The sequence below is a fragment of the Lontra canadensis genome, unplaced genomic scaffold (assembly GCF_010015895.1).
Source record: "Lontra canadensis isolate GAN:19392208 unplaced genomic scaffold, GSC_riverotter_1.0 scaffold10, whole genome shotgun sequence".
NCBI classification, from domain to species: domain Eukaryota; kingdom Metazoa; phylum Chordata; class Mammalia; order Carnivora; family Mustelidae; genus Lontra; species Lontra canadensis.
In genome coordinates, this window is record NW_022631004.1 from 14,866,504 (window position 1) to 14,881,381 (window position 14,878).

Genomic DNA, 14,878 nt, shown 5'->3' on the forward strand with positions numbered 1-14,878 from the left:
ACTCCAGGCAAGCAAGCAATCTGGACACAGGCAGTGTGAAAAGAGCAATCTGAAAAACACCTAGGACACATGAAGGGAAATTATTTGTTCTTCTGGGAGGGCTTCCCTGACAGCAGTGAGCACGAACTTCCCTTTCTAGGGACAAAGAAACTGGTTGGTTCCATTTTCCTCCCCAACTCCTCAACATAAACTAACCTCGGTAAACAGCACAGTGCCAAAAACTGGCTACCTAATCTGCTCACACCAAGTCTCATACCCTGCACTTTGCAGGTGCCGCTTTTCTTGGACAAGTGTGCTGAGAGCAAATGCACAGACCCCTCCCTCAGAAGACCAGTGCAAACCCCCACACGCACCACAGAGAGTTCTGTAAAGCCTCAGATCTTGTGGAAATAGCACCAGGTCTCTTTTATCAAGCAGACAAGAGCACACCTAGTTAAAACTCATCACACTCTGGCCAAGCTCCAAATATTCGCCACTACAGGCCAGGAGAAACTCTGCAGAGAACTGATTTGAGGGAAAGAGCAACCATAATGCAGCCATAACACAGCAGCAGAGTGCACACAGCACACACTAGAGACCCTTTCTGAAGCACCAGGCCCAGAACAGTATATCACCTCTTCTTCATAACACCATTACTCTCAGGAGCAAGAAACATAACAAGCTTTCCTAACACAGAGAAGACAGAAATCTAGACAAAATGCCATGACAGAGGAATTCATCCCAAAAGAAAGAACAAGAAAAGGTCATGGCCAGAGATCTAATCAAAATAGATATAAGTAATATGTCTGATTCAGAATTTAAAGCAATAATCATAAAGATACTAACTGGACTTGAAAAAAAGCATAGAACACATCAGGAATACTCTTGCTACAGAGAAAAAAGACCTAAAAACCAATCAGGCTGAAATGAAAAATATAATAACCGAGATTTAAAACCAGCTGGATATAATGAATGACCACAAAGATAGAAGAAGCAGATGAATGAATAAGTGATATAGAAGATAAAATTCTGGAAAATAATGAAGCTGGGGATACTGAGAGGCTCAATTGTTAACTGTCTGCCTTCTGCTTAGGTCATGATCCCAGGGTCCTGGGATTGAGTTTCACATCAGGCTCCTTGCTCAGTGGGGAGACTACTTCTCCCTCTGCCAGCTTCTCCTTCAGCCTGCTGCTCCCCCTGCTTGTGCTCTCTCTCTTACAAATAAACAAAATCTGGAAGGAAGGAAGGAAGGAAGGAAGGAAGGAAGGAAGGAAGGAAGGAAAAGATTGTCATTAATCAAAAGAAGGTAAGAAAAATTTTGGATCATAAAAGAAGATTTAGGGAACTCATTGACTCCATGAAACATAATTACATTTGTATCATAGGAGTCACAGAAGAACAAGAGAAAGAAAAGGGGGCAGAAGGTTTATCTGAGGAAATTATAAGTGAAACTTCCCCAATTTGGGGAAGGAAACAGACTTCCAAATCCAGGAAGCACAGAGAGCTCCCATCAAAATCAACAAGAGCAGGCTAACACCAAGACATATTGTAGCTCAATTTGCAAAACATAGAGATAAAGAAAAAATCCTAAATGCAGCAAGACAAAAGAAATCCCTAACTTACAAGGGAAGACCAATAAGGCTAGCCACAGAACTCTCCACAGAAACCTGACAGGCCAGAAGTTAGTGGCATGATATATTCAATGTGCTGAATGGGAACAATCTGCAGCTAAGAATACTTTATCCAGCAAGGCTATCATTCAGAATAGAAGGAGAGAGAAAGAGTATCCCAGACAAACAAAACTAAAGGGGTTTATAACCACCACACCAGCCCTGCAAGAAATATTAAAGAGGACTCTTTGAGTGGGAAAGAAAGACCAAAAGTCACAAAGACTAGAAAGGAACAGAGAAAATCTCCAGAAACAATGGCTTTACAGGTAATTCAGTGGTACTAAATTAATACCTATCAATAATCACCCTGCATGTAAATGGACTACATGCTCCAATCAAAATACATAGAGTGTCAAAATGAATAAAACAAACAAACAAAAAATACAAAAAAACAAGACTCATCAATTTAGACTCATTTTAGACCTAAAGGCACCTGCAGATTGAGAGTGAGGAGATGGAGAAAACTTTACCATGCAAATGGACATCAAAAGAAAGCCAGAGTAGCAATACTTACATCACACAAACTAGATTTTAAAACAAAGATTGTAACAAGAGATAAAGAAGGGCACTATATCATAATAAAGGGGTCTATCTAACAAGAAGATCTAATAATTATAAATATGTATGCCCCCAACTGGGGAGCACCCAAATATATAAAGCAATTAATAACAAACATAAAAGAACACATTGATAGGGGCACCTGGGTGGCTTCGTGGGTAAAATCCTCTGCCACCGACTCGGCGACTCGGGTCATGATCTCAGGGTCCTGGAATCGAGTCCCACATTGGGCTCTCTGCTCAGCAGGGAGCCTGCTTCCCCCTCTCTCTCTGCCTGCCTCTCTGCCTACTTGTGATCTCTGTCTGTCAAATAATTAAAAAAAAAAAAAGAACTTGATAATAATACAATAATAGTAGGAACTTTAACACCCCACTTAAACATCTTTGAATGACACACTGAATCAGATGGACTTAACAGGTATATTCAGAGCATTTGATCCTAAAGCAACAGAATACGCATTCTTTTTAAGTGCCAATGGGACATTCTCCAGAATAGATCACATACTAGATCACAATTCAGGCCTCAACAAGTACAAAAAGATTGAGATCATACCATGCATATTTTCAGACCACAACACTATGAAACAATGTTAACCACAAGAAAAAAATTTGAAAAGACTACAAATACATGAAGGTTAATGAATATCCTACTAAAGTTTGAATTAGTCAGCCAGGAAACTAAAGAAGAAAAAAAATACATGAAAATAAAAAAAACAAAAGTCCAAAAACTTTGGGATACAGCAAAAGCAGTCTAAGAGGGAAGCATGTAGCAATACAGGCCTACTTCAAGAAGCAATAAAAATCTCAAATAAATAACCTAACATTACAACTAAAGGAGCTAGAAAAAGAATAACAAGTGAAACTTCAGGTTAGCAGAAAGAGGAAAATAATAAAGATTAGAGCAGAAATAAATGATATAGAAATAAATAAAAAATAGAACAGATCAATCAAACCAGTGCTAGTTCTTTGAAAAGAATTAGTAAAAGTGATAAACCCCTAGCCAGATTGATCAAAAAGAAAAGGGAAAGAACCCAAATAAATAAAACCACTAATGAGACCAGAGAAATAACACCAATGCCACAGAAATACAAACAATTATAAGAGAATATTATGAAAAAATATACACCAAAAAATTGGGCAATATGGAAGAAATGGCTGCATTCCTAGAAACATATAAACTATCAAAAATGAAACAGGAAGAAATAGAAAACCTGAACAGACTGATAACCAGCAACAAAATTGCATCAGTAATCAAAAATCTCCCAACAATAAAAGTCCAGGGCCATATGGCTTCCTAAGGGAATTCTACCAAACATTTAAAGAAGAATTACTATCTAGGGGCACCTGGGTGGTTCAGTGGGTTAGAGCCTCTGTCTTCAGCTCAGGTCATGATCCCAGGCTCCTGGGATTGAGCCCCACATTGGGCTCTCTGCCCCATGGGGAGCCTGCTTCCCTCTCTCTCTCTGCCTGCTTCTCTGCCTACTAGTGATCACTGTCTGTCAAATAAATAAATAAAAATCTTAAAAAAAAAAAAAAAAAAAAGGAATTACTATCTACTCTTTTCAAATTTTTCCAAAAAATAGAAATGGAAGGAAAAATTCCAAACTCATTCTATGAAGCCAACATTACCCTGATTCCAAAACCAGAGAAAGACTCCACTAAAAAAAGAAAACTACAAGCCAATATCCCAATGAACATGGATGTAAAAATTCTCAAGAAAATACTAGCAAATCAAATGTAATAGTACATTAAAAGAATCATTCACCCCAGTCAAGTGGGATTTATTCCTGGGTTGCAAGGGTGGTTCAGTATTTGCAAATTAATCAAGGTGATACACCACATTAATAAAAGAAAGGATAATTCCATATGATCCTCTCAATAGATGTAGTTAAAGCATTTGATAAAGTATAACATACATTCTTGATTAAAAACAAAACAAAACAAAACAAACAAAAAAACCTCAACAAAGTAGGGATAGAGGGAACATATCTCAACATCATTAAGGTCATATATGAAAAGCCATACCAAATATCATCCTCAATGGGGAATAACAGAGTGCTTTTCCTTGGTGGTCAGGAACAAGACAGGATATCTACTCTCACCCCTGATTTAACATAGTACTGAAAGTACTATGGAAGTACTGGAAGTCCTAACCTTAGCCATCAGACAACAAAAAGAAATAAAAAGCATCCAAATTGGCAAGGAAGAAGTCAAATTTTCACTATTTACAGATGACATGATGCTCTATGTGGAAAACCCAAAAGACTCCACAAAAAAATTGCTAGAACTGATACATGAATTCAGTAAAGTTGTAGGACACAAAATCAACATACAGAAATCTGTTGCATTTCTATACACCAACAATGAAGCAGCAGAAAGAGAAACTAAGGAATCAATCTCATTTACAGTTGTACCAAAAACCATAAGATACATAGGAATGGTAAAAATCTGTACTCTGAAACTATAAAACACTGGTGAAAGAAATTGAAGATGACACAAGGAAATAGAAAAACATTCCATGATCAGGAATAGAAAGAAAAGGTATTGTTAAAATCTCCATATCACCCAAAGCAATCTACATAGTTAATGCAATCCTTATCAAAATACCACCAGCATTTTTCACTAATCTAAAACAAACAATCCTAAAATTCGTATGGAACAATAAAAGAATCCAAGTAGCCAAAACAATCTTGGAAAAGAAAAACAAAGCTGGAGGCATCACGATTCCAGACTTCAACCTATATTATAAAGCTCCAGTGATCAAGACATTATGATACCAACACAAAAACAGACACCTAGATCAATAGAATAGAATAGAAAATAGACCCACAAGTATATGGTCAACTAATCTTTGACAAAGCAGAAAAAAATATTCAATGGAAAAAAGATAATCTCTTCAATAAATGGTATTGGGAAAACTGAACAGCAAATGCAAAAGAAAAAAACTGGACCAAAATGGATGAAAGATCTAAATATGAGACAGGAAACCATCAAAATCCTAGAGGAGAACACAAGCAGTAATCTCTTTGACATCAGCCATAGCAACTTCCTACTGATATGTCTCCACAGGCAAGAGAAACAAAAACAAAAATAAACTACTGGGATTTCATCAAAATAAAAAGCTTCTGCACAGTGATGGAAACAATCAACAAAACTAAAAGGCAACCTTCAGAGTGGAAGATATTTGCAAATGACATAACTGACAGAGGGTTAGTATCCAAAACATACAAAGAACTTATAGAACTCAACATCCAAAAAACAAACAATCCAGTTAAAAAATGCCCAGAAGACATGAACAGACATTTTCCAAATGTCTGTTGGCCAACAGATGGCCAACAGACACATGAAAAGATGTCCAACATCCTGCATCATTGGAGAAATGCAAATCAAAACTAAAATGAGCTATCATCTCACACCTGTCAGAATGGCTAAAATCAAAAGCACAGGAAACAACAGATGTTGGTAAGGACATGAATAAAGAGGAAGCCTCTTACACTGTTGGTGAGAATGCAAACTGGTGCAGCCACTCTGGAAAACAGCATGGTGCTCTTCTTCAAAACATTAAAAAATAGAGCTACCCTATGATCCAGCAATTGCACTACTAGGTACTTACCCAAAGGATACAAAAATGCTCACTCAAAGGGATATATGCATCCTGATGTTTATAGCAGCCTTATTAACAATAGCCAAACTATGGAAAGAACCCAAATGCCCCTCAACTAATGAATGGATAAAGAAGTACACACACACACACACACACACACACACACACACACACACACATATTACTCAGTCATCAAAAAGAAGGAAATCTTGACACTTGCAACAATGTGGATGGAGCTAGAGCTTATTATGCTAAGCAAAACAAATCAGTCAGAGAAAGACAAATACCAAATGATTTCACTCATTGTAGAAACAAAATTGAATATAGGGGGAAAAAGAAAAAAATAGGGGCAAACCAGAAAATAGATTCTTAACTATAGAGAACAAACTGAAGGTTACTGGAAGGTAGGTGGAGAGGGATTGGTTAAATGAGTGATGGGGATTAAGGAGGTCACTGGCTATGATGAGTACTGGGTGTTGATGTAAGTGATGAATCACTAAATTCTACACCTGAAACTAATATTACACTGTATGATAAATAAATAGAATTTAAATAAAAACTTGAAAAATGAATAAAGAGAAAATGGACAAGTCCAGGAATCCCAGACGGAGAGGGGCTCAGACCCCCTCAGAGATGAGAGTCCATGTTATGCCACTAGGTTAGCCACTGGGACCAGCAAAAGTGCTAGCCAAGTTTGAAAGGAATCCAGAATGGAGAGTAGAAGAGGGAGATGATGAGTGTCAGTGTAGCCCCGAGGCCAGCTCAGAGGTAGTGTTGTAGTTCATCCCAGAAATATTCCCCTTATAAATTTCCCGCAGGAGCAAAACTATACTGGCACCCTGGAGTAGCTGCTCCCAGAACAAAGATGGAAAAGTAAATCCAAACAGCATGATGGACTATAGTAGACACTAAAACACCAACCAGATCTGCAGCCACTGATAGCCTTTAGCTGTCAGCCCCTTAAGGGACTGCCTCAGCTGCAGAGAGCTATCTTCTCTAAGATCACATCACTTCCCAGGGCAGCTCACATCCAATGACCAGCCAATCAGAGTATAAAGATCTGGCCATCTGGGCCCAACTTGGGACAACTCTGAAGGCTTTCCTAGCTCTAGAGATCTCTGTGGGATTGACCAAAGCTGTCACTGAGCCTGCATCTCAGCTGGACATTTTGCTCTTTCCACTCCTGCTCTCTACCCCACCCTTTAACAGTAAGGACCCTAGAAATCACACACATTACAAAATATTTAGAATTTGTGAGATTTCACTATTAGAACTGAAGAAATAATCAGAATTATAGTACTTATATACACAAATAACTATTTGTGTACTTTCCCAGGAACAATTTAGTATGTCAGTCTACAAAGATCTTTCTGCATCCCAAACATCAAGGCATGGAACTAATGAGAAAATACCTGCAAGATATCCAACTCAAAATCATTCTTAATCCTCTGTGGTAGGCTAACACAGTACCCCTCCAAAAGATAGCTACATCAAATCTGGAACCTGTGAATATGACCTTATTTGGAACATAGAGTTTTGCAGGTGTATTAAAGATCTTGAAATGAGGATTATTCAGATGGGCCCTAAATCCAACCACAGGTATTTTTATAAGAAAGAAGCAGAGGGAGATTTGTGACAGAAGAGAAGACACACATAGAGGACAGGATGACTTGAAGATGGAAGCAGAGACTGGAGTGAGGCAGCCACAAGCCCAAGAATGCAGGAAGAGGCAGGGAATGGATTCTGCTTGGGCTCCTAGAGGAGCAAGAGAGATTCCAGACTTCTGGTCTTCAGAGCTATCAAGCTATCAGAGCCACTACAAGCTATCAAGCTTGTGGTAATTTGTTACAGCAGCCCCAGGACACCAACACACCCTCCCACCTTCTGCATCAGAATATATCCTTGACTGATTATGAAATATACAGATTTATGTTCCTCAACTGGCCAAAGAAACAGTTGAAATAACAGGGCTTTCCCCCAGGCATAAGTGCTATGGGTACAATCACTGTGTAAAAAATGTGCACAGCTGAAGACATAGCAGTATTGATCTGCCTGTGGATATGAATTACAGATCCTTTCCTGAGAGAGTGTACAGGGTACTGAGGGTAGGTAGATTTTTATATCTTGAGTGTATTTCAGCCAGAACTATGCTCAAGGTCAAACAACTTAGAAACCCATAGACAGTCAGCCTTACATCCAAAGAATTTATCTTATGGGCATTCTGATAATAAAATAAAAATTAAATCATTTACTATTCCATGACATGCAACAAATTAATGTCACTCAGGGAATCAGACCTTCACTTTGATCCCATTTTCTACTGTAAAAAAAGTATTGATACACTGATAAGGATATCTGAATAAGGTAGAGGACACTTAGAAAGAAAGCCAAAGAGATATATTGTTCTTTCACTTAGAATAACGGGGAGATTCATTCTACAATGCATCATTTTAACAGTGACATTGTATAAGAGCCTATTATTCTCTCTCCCTCTGGGAGCATACAGAAAGATTTGGCCTTATCTCTGAGGCTCAGGAACCTCTTAGGTGTTGCTTAGGAGTCCCAAAACTCAGCATTTTTTACTCCAAGGGATGTGGGGGCAAGTGGAGGTGGGAGCAAATAATGAGTAAAGAATGTTTTTTTTATTATTATTATTTGACAGAGATCACAAGGAGGCAGAGAGAGAGGAGGAAACAGGCTCCCCACCAAGCAGAGAGCCCAATGTGGGGCTCGATCCCAGGACCCTGAGATTATGACCTGAGCTGAAGGCAGAGGCTTTAACCCACTGAGCCACCCAGGCACCCCTAAGAATATTTTTTTTAAGGCCTTACATAAAACTCTCAAGTGAAGGCATATTATTTAGTGCAAAGGCACAAAATAAAAATAAAGTAACAAAAAATAAAGTGAATAGGCATGAAAAAAGAAATAATATTTTTATTTAACTCTCTGGACAATCTTGAGAGGTAGGTGTTATTGTTCACATTCTACATATGAGAAAAGGGAGGTTCTAAGAGATTGAGGGACTTGAGGTCAGAGTAAGAGAGGAGGCCAGCTTAGAAGGCAAAATTGTATGATTCCAAAGGGCCTGATCCTTGAATTCTACCACATTTTCCCAAAGCCAAATATATACATAAAGGGGGGTATGTAGAAACCCCCTTGATAGGGAAGATAGTAAATCTTGTCCACCTCACAGCACATAAGGTAGTGGATCAAATAAGATGATTAATTCATTTCTATAATATAATGAGATATTTCTATGTTTAACCAGTAAGTACACAGGTCATAGAAAGATGAAAAGGCACAGTTGTCTCTACCTTCAAGGAATATGTTATCTAGAAGGGGAAATGTGAAATACAAAAACACAAAGTGAGGAGATGGTGTGGATGCTAAAACACAGGTACAGATCCAACACAGAAGCTCAGAAGAGAGACACTAATTTAGATAGAGGTGACATTCTACCAAGTGGGAGGAATTTGGTCACATGGGGAAAGAAATTTTATGCTAAAGAAAGTGTACAAAGCTAGAGAGGTAAATGTGTTATGAAAGTGCTTTGAAAGTGTATAAAATGTAAGGAATTACTTAGAAGCCGATAAAAAAATAAATAGTGAACAGACTTCAACTTTTGAAATGTCCAGGGGCAGACCTCATATATAGAAAAGTTTGGGTCATGAAGAAAATGTTGAAAAAATAAGCCATTGTGTGACATAATCTGCAGTGCAGATTTCTACTTCTGGAAAGAGGAAGAAGACATACTTTTCCCTATCTTTCCTACTAAGTTCAGAACTAAAGTTCAGAACTAAAATTCTGAACATTATATATGAAAGGGAAAAAAAAGAAGAAGAAGAAGACCCTGAAAGGTGGAGAGAAGATGGCCAAACACATACGGACTTTTGTTCCCAAGAAAACTAGTGGTGAACTCCCTGGGTTTTCTTTTTGCCTCATATACTACAGACCTGGAGCTAAGAAGCTGTCAACTTGGAAACACAAATGAGTGCAGACAAAAAAGCCCAAACAAAAGCATGCTCTCTTTAATAAAGGACCAGAAAAAGAGCATCCTAGTAAGATAGAAAACATTTAGACAACAATCACTCTTCTCCAGCCAAACACCCCATTTAAAAGAGTGTGGCCCCACTCCCACCCATGTCATCAAAGGCCAAGTGGAGAGCCTAGATTTCTACCTTGCCAGGCTGTTACAAGGCACTCCAACATGTACCTTCCAACTGTAGTTTCAGAGTAGGCTGAGTACTGACTGGGGCATTTGACATTGCCAGGTGTTAATGATGTTAACCACCATGACCCCATTCCTGTAATGTCAGTAGAGACTACTCTGGGAGCCTGAACTTCTGCTCCTACCTGGTAGTAAAGAGACACCCCAACTATTCCATCTGGAATGCTATCAGGGATATCCTGGTGGAGAATCAAGACTTTCGTCATCATAAAGCAAAAACAAAACCAGTTCCCACATCAAAACTGTCTGTGAAGACCACCTGGTGAGCAGTAACAGACATTCTTGCCTCTCATGGCCAAGTTAGTATCAGTGGAAGTCTAGTAGGAAGATACAGCTTATACATCTCTCCAGTAGTAATGATGTAATCTCCACTGACGTATCATCAGAAGCTCAGAGAGGAAAATGTAGACTTTTACCTCTACCTGACAATAGCGAAGCAACATCTCCCCTTCACCTAATAGAGTAGCATCAGAGGAAGGCAACAAAAACAGAAGGCTTATAAAGATTCAGTCTCATAACATAATAACCAAATGAAGGTTTCCATCAAAAATCACTTGTCTTAGGGAAGCAAGGGCAAAAATGAACTACTGGGACTTCATCAAAACCAAAAACTTTTGCACAGCAAAGGAAATAGTCAACAAAACCAAAAGACAACTGACAGAATGGGAGAAGATATTTGCAAATGATATATCAGATAAAGGGCTAGTATCCAAAATATATAAAGAACTTATCAAACTCAACACCCCAAGAAAAAATAACCCAATCAAGAAATGGGCAGAAGACATAAACAGACATTTCTACAAAGAAAACATCCAGATGGCCAACAGACACATGAAAAAGTGCTCCACATCACTCAGCATCAGAGAAATACAAATCAAAACCACAATGAGATACCACCTCACGCCAGTCAGAATGGCTAGAATTAACAAGTCAAGAAATGACAGATGTTGGCAAGGATGTGGAGAAAGGGGAACCCTTCTACACTGTTGGTGGGAATGCAAGCTGATGTAGCCACTCTGGAAAACAGCATGGAGGTTCCTCAGGAAATTGAAAATAGAGCTACCCTATGACCCAGCAAGCACACTACTGTGTATTTACCCTAAAGATACAAATGTAGTGATCAGAAGGGGCACATACACCCAAATGTTTACAACAGCAATGTCCACAATAGTCAAACTATGGAAAGAACCTAGATGTCCACCAACAGATGAATGGATAAAGAAGATGTGGTTTATATATATACAATGGAATACTATGTAGCCATCAAAAGTAATGAAATCTTGTCATTTGCAATGATGTGGATGGAACTAGAGGGTATTATATTGAGTGAAATAAGTCAATCAGAGAAAGAAAATTATCATATGATCTCTCTGATATAAGGAATTTGAGAAGCAGAGTGGGGGTAGGGAAGGAAAAAAATGAAACAAGGTGGGATCAGGAGGGAGAAAAACCACTGGAGACTTTTAATCTCATGAAACAAACTGAGGGTTGCTGTGGTGTGGGGGGTAGGGATAGGGTGGCTGGGTTATGGACATTGGGAAGGATATGTGCTATGTTGAGTGCTGTGAAATGTGTAAGCCTGATGATTCACAGACCTGTACCATGGGGCAAATAATACACTATATATTAATAAAAATAAAAATAAATTGTATTGTGAAACTGGATATCTACATGCAGAAGAATGATATTGAACTCTTATCTCAAAACATATATGAAAATCAACTCAAACTGGATTAAAGACTTAAACATGTGACCTGAAACTGCAAAACAACTAGAAGAAAATATCGGGGAAAACTTTTTGATACTAGTCTGTCCAATAATCTTTTGGATATAACACAAAAGCACAGGCAACAAAACTAAAAACAGACAAATAGCATTACATTAAACTAAAAAGCTTTTACACAGCAAAGAAAACAATCAACAGAGTAAAAAGGAAAACTATGGGATAGGAAAGAAAATATTTGCAAACTATATATCTGACAAGGGTTTAATATCCAGAATAAATAAAGAACTCATACACCTCAAAAGCAAAATAATAATAATAATAATGATAACAATAATAACATAACCCAACTTTAAAAAATGGGCAAAGAATTTGAGTAGATACTTCTCAAAAGGAGATATACAAATGGCCAACAGGTATATGAAAAGGTGCTCAGTTTCACTAATCATCAGGGAAACACAAGTTAAAACCAAAATGAGATATCATGGCATACCTGTTAGAATGGCTATCATTAGAAAAATTGAAAGATAACCAGTGTTGATGAGGCTGTTGATGAGATAACCAGTGTTGATGAGGCAGTGTTGATGAAAAGGGAATCTTTCTGTACTGTTAATGTGAATGTAAATTTGTATGGATACTATGAAAAGCAATATGGAGGCTCCTCAAGAAAATTTAAAAAATAGATCTATGATATGATCCAGCAATCTTACTTCTGTGTATATATCCAAAAGGAATAAAATTTGTATCTCAAAGAGATATCTGGACTCCCATTTTCATGGAAACATTCTGACAATAGCCAAGATATGAATAAAAAAAAAAAAAAACCTAAATGTCTGTTAACAAATAAATGGATAAAGAAAAGATTTTGTATATATGATATTATATATATGATCATTATTATACATATATTAGATAGATAGGTGATAGATAATAGATAGATGATTGGTAGATAGATAGATGACAGACAGATAAAATTCAGCCTTTAAAAAAAAGGAAATCCTGCCATCTGTGATATCACGGATGAACCTGGAGGACATTCTGTTAAGTAAATTAAGCTAGACACATAAAAACACATACTGCATGGTCTCACGTACATGTGGACTTCTAAAATAGTCAAGTTCATAGAAACAAAGAAGAGAATGGTTATTATCAGGGGTTGAGGGGAGGGGAAATGAGGAGATGTTGGTCAGGAGATACAAAGTGTCAGTTTTGCAAAATGAGTAAGTTCTGTAGATCTAATGTACAACAATATGACTATAGTTAATATTGTATTTTATACTTGAAATTTGCTAACAGGGTATATCTTCAGTGTTCTCATCATCAAAAGAAAAGAAAGGAGATGAAAAAGTTAAAGAATATGTTAAGTACCCTGATTGTGGTGGAATATTTCATGATATATACATATATCAAATCATCAGGTTGTACACCTTACACATATATAATTTTAAATTGTCAACTATACCTCACTAAGGCTGGGCAGGGGGAACTCAATAGATGGATTCAACAACAGAATGGAGAAACAGAAAAGAATCAGTGAACTTGAATATAGAACAATAGAAATCCCCCAGTCTGAACATCAAAGAAAAATAGACTAGAGGAAAAAAAAAAAAAAAAGAACAGAGCCTCAGTAAAATGTGGAACTAGAACAAAAGATCTAACATTTTTGTCATTGAAGTTCCAGGAGGAGAGAAGTAAAAGGGCTGGGTTAAAAAACTATTTGAAGAAATAATGGCTGAAAACTTACCAAATTTGGCAAAAGACATAAGCCTACAAATTCAAGAAACTTAGCAAATCCCAAACAAAATAAATTTTAAGAAATCTATATGAAGACACATCATAATCAAATTTCTAAAATTTGAAGAATAAATCTTGAAAACAGTGAGAAAAAAAATGACACCTTGTCTGTAAAGGGAAAACATTTCAAATTACAGTGGATTTCTCATGGCTAAAGGAAGTTTTCTAAATAGAAAGGGAACAATAAAGAACCCTTGGAACACTAGGAAGCAAGAAAAATCATAATAAACCAAAATATTGGTAATAGAGACATTCCTTCTCTTCTTAAGTTTTCTAAATTATATTTGATGGTTGGAACAAAAATAATAAAATTATCAGGTGTGATTCTACATGTATATAAAGGAAATACTAAAAACAATTCTATTGTAAACAGAAAGAATAAAGGAAAATTAAGAGAGCTAAGGTTTCTACAGTTTACTTGAACTGGTATGTGTTGATAGCAGAAGACTGTGGTAAATTGTGTATTATATATAAACACTAAAAACAATATAGATACGTAAAAATAAAACTCTAAAAAATGTCCAAGTGATACACATATAGGAAGAAAAAAGAAAGCAGAGAGAAAAAAAAGAAACAAAGAGAACAAAAAATAAAATGAAAAAGTTAAGACCTAATATCTCAGTGATTATATTAAATATAAATGGTTTAGACAACCAATCAAAAGACAGGACTGGCAGAATAAATTAGAAAAAATGACCCAACTAGTGATAACTAGAGAAACATTTCATAAGTCAATCAGAGAAAGAAAATTATCATATGATCTCCCTGGTATGAGGAATTTGAGAGGCAAAGTGGAGGGCTTGGAGGGTAGGGAAGAAAAAAAATGAAACAAGTTGGGATTGGGAGGGAGACAAACCATAAGAGACTCTTAATCTCACAAAACAAACTGAGGGTTGCCGGAGTCGGGGGGTTGTTGGGAGAGGGTGGTTGGGTTATGGACATTGGGAAGGGTACATGCTATGGTGAGTACTGTGAAGTGTGTAAGCCTGACGATTCACAAATCTGTAGCCCTGGGGCTAATAATACATTACATGTTAATTAAAAAAAAAAAAGAAACATTTCAAATATAATGAAGCAAGCAGGTTGAAAGTAGAAAGCTGGGAAAAGATATATAACACAAACATTAATCAAAAGAAAGCAGGAGTGGCTATATTAATATCAGATAAAATAGAATTCAAAGCAAGAAAGTTAGTAGAGACAGAGATGTTACATAATGACATAAGGGTCAGTCTATCAAGAAGAACATACAAAACAAAATACATAAAGCTAAAAGTGGTAAAATTGAAATAAATGAATCCACAATTATATTTGGAGATGTTAACA